Raw genomic sequence first — 5,422 nt, 5'->3', positions numbered from 1 at the left:
TCCCTGCCATATCTGATATTCTGAGCCTACTCTGGCATTAAAGTCACGCAGAATTATAAGCCTGTCTTCTTGCAGCACATTAATTATGAGGGTCTTCAGATCTTTGTTTTTGTGTGTGTGCATTTTAATTGTGGAGTGGGATTCCTATCTACCATGATAAGTGTTTCAAGATTGGATGAAGCAGACAATTTTAGGGCACCTTTTCTAGCTGATTCCTCATGCCAAGAGGTAAGCAATACGATCCTTTAAAAAGGCTACCTGGACCAAATCCCATTGCTGTTCTAGTTCAGTGAGAAAATTACCTGATAACTAGGGCTGCCTGTTTAACTGTATCCACACCTGCTGCTTTGTCATTTGCCTATCACAACAGACTTTAAGGTAGGTAAAAATGGTGAAATGGTACAGGGGATTATCTTTTCACTTATGCGTCAGTTGGATTTAAGTGAGGCAGAGCTGTACAAAGTTCAGTCATTGAAGCCCAGTGAGCAAAAGTTGATGACTGATTGTTGGAATCCTTACAAAGTGTTAACTCATTAGAGTTGATAGAGACAATAATTATCTAATTTAGACTGGTTCAGTATGGTTGATCTGATCTTATAAGGACATGTTATGGGCCAGAACTTGAAACAAGGTACTAAGTGGAACTGATAGAAACAATACTTGTGTTCACACCTTTAGAGACCTCATATAAGCAAGAAGTTCTTAGGGCCAGAGGCACTCTGGGACAGACACAGGAGGACTCTGGGAGGAAGCCCACAAGCCCACTCTCAGAGGCGTCACCAGATTCATTTACTCCTTCTCACACCACCGTGGTGGCTGGCCTCCTGCACTTCCCTCACTGAGACCAGAAAGGCTGCCCAGCCCCAGGCAAGAAGACAAGAGATTTCATTCCATTTTCCACCTTTGTGCTGGCTGGAGGCTGAAGGACAAACCTTTGGATTTGGAAACATTCGGAAGGAGCTCTTGGAACCAAGCAGAGAGATAGGCCACCAAGAAAACTAACCGGGCTATTTTGGAGGAAGCAATAAAAGATCTGAACTTTTAACACCTGGCTGTATTTGGAGTGATTATTACTTGATCTGAAAGAAGGCTGCCTCCAGAAACCTCCCCAAGAAACCTGCTCCCAGAGAGAACCATTTTATTTTAAAGAAGAGAACACCACAACTGATGATGACTTAGGATATAATGGATGACTTTGGCATCTTTTAGATCTTACTAAGTTCTAAGTGCTACATAATGCCTGTTTCCACTGCCTTCAAGGTCCATTGCAACCAACCATTCACATCCATCTATTCCACTTCATGCTTGGGGTACAGATCTCCCTAACACACCAGTGGGTCTGAGGCTTCTCTGCTGAAATGGTTTACCAGAGTTTTCTTACTACATATGCTACGATTTCATGGCAGGTGGACACCAAAGATGGAAAGCAGACCTGAAAAGGGTGTGAAAGCCCTCACACTAGAGGTACTGCTCTTTCCTGAACACTCATACACCCCACTCAGCAACAATATGGGGAAAATGAAAGGGAGAGGAAGTAATGAAAGAGCTTACATCAAGTGACCTTGACCTCAGCAAAACTGGAGGCAAAGACATCTATTGAATAAGGAATTAATGAGGCTCCTTAATTAAAAGACTTTCCAAAGCTAATAAATATTCAAGAATCGGAATTGGGAACCTTTTATTTGGTCCTAAACAACTCTCTTTCCAGTCTCATATATTTAATTTTATTTTTCAGCTTTGGGAGTTTATTGCTGATGTGAGATTGATCTTTTTCTTTTACTATTATTTTTTGTTTTTACGATACATCACACAGTGACTGTATGCTTGTCACTCACGTATCACTCTTACTAAATTTTGAAGAGGCCTATTTTTACAGCTTAACCACATACTATTGATTTGTTTTTTATGTTTTTTATGACCACTCATGATACCGTCCATTAAAATAATGAAGAGTTAAAATCCCAGACCCTGGAAACACTGAAGTATTAAAATAATCTAGTCCACATTAGTCACATCACAAAAACCAAGGAAGGCCAACAAGGCCACAGAATCCTCACGGGTTCCTTGGGGTATATTAGGAATCATAGTCCAGGAGGGTGGGACAATTTGAACCATTATTCGCAAATCTGGAACCAAGAGGTGTGTTTTCATCAGATAGCAACAGAAATCGGTGTTATTGTTTCTAAGCCCTAGTTTTCAGAAAGAGAAACCCAGAATTAAACCCAAGGAAGAGAAAATTCATAAAATCACCATAGCAGAGAATTTGGGGCATACATTTTGAGGGATATCCGAGTCCCTTTCCTCTTTAGTTTCCCAATATTTGGATGGTCTTCTACCACCAGTCTTTTATTTGATGGATAAGCTTTCTTACGAAGGTGAAATTAGGCTTTTCCTAATAACGCATCCCTATCTATATACTTGAACTTCAATCACCTTTTCTCTTTCCTCACTATACTATGAAAAGAATACCTCTCATTTCATGCATGTATGTGTATGTGAGAGATGATCTCATATTTTCATATGTGCGGATGGGTATTTATATATTTATCCCTTGTATGCACTTAGCTGTTAGCTTAGTTTCCTCATGGGGAATGTGAGCTCCTATAGTGTGGAGACTATCTTTTCCCTTTCTTTATATCCCCAAGACTCAGCACAGAGCCTAGCACAGAGTATATGCTCACTAAATGCTTAGCATTCCAGAATCCAATATCTTCTTTTATAGGAAGGCTTGTCTGGTGTTTTGCCCATAGGTTGCCAATTTAGCATCCTTGGATGGATCCTTAACTACAGTGAGGTGTCCGGGACATTGCTCTAGGATGGAAAATTTAGAGGAAATCAAGAGTACTATCCTAGAACAAACTCTTTTCTTCCTTTCCCCAAATTGTCCCATGTATCAAAAAGGCTAGTTAAGATTTTATCCTTTAAATCTACTAAGCGTCTGCTCTCAAGGGCGACAAAAAGCAAAAACCCCTAATTTTTAAATAAAAGTCAAATGATTCAGAACAAGTAAAAATTAGCTTTGTGGCATTTACATCAAAACAATGAAGACAAAGAATGGCCCAAACTGTATTTGTTCAATATACTCCATGCAGTGTGGTTGTTACTTGTTTGTTTTCCAAACCATCAGTTGGGACCTAGAGTTAGAAACCCACATTTTAGCCAAGAGATGCAACTCAGTGTCTGCACTGAACTTGGCCCTCTTACAAATAAGATCAGGCAGGTAGCAACAAGAACTGCATTGAGAAAAGACTGACACATTTTCTCAGGTGCAAGTAACAGTAGTGAGATAAATCTGAAAGAACCAAGATTGAGTGTGATAAGGTGAGAAGGCAGTTTGGACCTGGAAATCCATGGAAATTGATGCTGAAGACAATTTGGTGAGTATGAATTGAAATTTGAAATACACAGAAGCTTCCAGAACTTTACCTAGTGGAGTTTTAGAACTCCATATGGATTTCTTTTTCTGTTCTTTGTACAGGAAAAGGTTTGTGTTTATTGGCATTTGTCAAGTTTGTGATAATAGAAAAGAAACCTTTTTTTGAAAAAGAAAAAGCAGCAAATGCATTAACTTTGGCCCTCTTTAGAAGGGGTATGAGGTAAACCTGGGGGGAGAAGAAATGGGGACAAGTGCGACAGAAAGTCTCATTGAAAAAGATCTTGAAGTAGGGAAAGTTTGAAAGCAAAAGGAGAAGAGGATGGTGGGAGATAATATGGGTAATGTATGAAACAATGAATGTGAGTTCAGACAGATTCTTGAGAGATAGTGAAGGCTAGAAGGGGCCGGCATGTTATAGTCCAGGATGTATTCCAAAGAAGAGTCAGACATAGCTGAACGATAACAACTATGTGGTCATTATTTTCCCTTTTTTCTTCATCATCTAGACATGACCAGGACGAACATTTGTTGGGAAGTATTTACTTAGTTTTTCTGGGCCATTAATCATCTTCCATCTTTTTCTAAGCTCTCTTAATCTCTCATATTATCTTTCTGCAGCATTAGGGAGAGTTCATTATGGATGTCTTAGTCACCAAGACCTTAGTCCACGGACTAACATCAAGAGAGGATTCACACATATTCCTAGAGAGCTAGAGCTTCGGTGCAATTTGGAATCTGGAGGTGTATGGTGTAATGAGGGAAGGGAGGAACCCATTACCTCCCCCCACCCCCCCCCACCGTGAGGGCTCAAACCAGTATAATCAAATTTAGAGAAGGTAGGCAGTGTTAGATACATTCCCAGATTGAAGTAGACACTGTTTTTAACAGGAAAAGAACTTACTGATTCAAACTAGAAGAATCTCTTAAAAAAAGAAGGCACACGGTTGCTTGCCATCCATTAGAACAGCTCGGAGAACACAAGATAAGATTTTGCTTCCAAGAACCAGGGAGCAGGTTAGGGAGATGCCAGGGAGGTGATGGGCAATTTTTGTGAGATTAGCTTCCAGATGTCCAGGAGGGATGGGAACAATGCAATAAGGAAGGCTCCTGCAGAGCGCTTGGCATGTAGTGGATACTTAAGAAATACCTGCTGACTAACCATCATTGCAGGACACCACTTCAGTACACCGATCGCACCCTACCTCTTGCTCTTTCTTTATCATCATGCCTGTTAGAGCAGCAGACAGCACACTCAGAATCTCTTTTCCCGTCTCTGCATAAAGAGCTGGCCTTAATCATATTCCCATTCTTTCCCCGCACCGGACCTGCACTGCAAATCCCTGTATGTTCATTAGACTTGAAGGCTTGCTAAAGCTCCATTTTCACTCTGTTCTTTTGTCTCCCTCTTTTAAAGACCATCCTTGAGCTTTATGAGCTGTAAAGCTGTGGGGTCTTGTGTCTAATGAAAAAGCCCTTAGTAGGGAGGAGGAGGGCACCGATTGATGATTGCCTGCCATCTTCTTTGCAGGAACGACAATTTTAAAGGTTACTTTTAAAAATGAAGGTTCAGTTTCTCGAAATTATTTTCAATAGATTTAGTCATTTGAGCTGGCCAGGAATTTCCCTTGGAAGGTGCTCTCCTTGCTAATCCTCATGAATTATCCCTCTCCTTTGGAGAGCCATTTTTTAAAAGATCTATTGGCCAAATGTGTAAGGTGCAAAGAAAGGGAATTTCAAATGAACCCCATCAACTACAGTACTGGCAACAGAATTCTCCTCCAGTTGACACAATTATGGAGGACTGAGTCGAAATGAAGCCCAATCCCTACTAGAGCGTTCGCTTTGGGGCTAGTATGTGATTCTTCCAGCCAGTACAACTATGAGCCAGGCAAAAGAGGTAGGAAAGTAACTTTCCAAGAAAAGGCACATCGAGAGCCTCCCCCTTCCCCCAACAACTGCCGATTAGATTTCTAGTGCCTGCTTCCTAACAACCTTAGAATGACAGAATTGTAGACGCTACAATTAGAGGCCAAATGTTCCCAGAAC

Source organism: Sarcophilus harrisii, chromosome X (genome assembly GCF_902635505.1).
Source record: "Sarcophilus harrisii chromosome X, mSarHar1.11, whole genome shotgun sequence".
Classification (NCBI taxonomy): Eukaryota; Metazoa; Chordata; class Mammalia; order Dasyuromorphia; family Dasyuridae; genus Sarcophilus; species Sarcophilus harrisii.
This window is presented reverse-complemented; position numbering follows the sequence as displayed.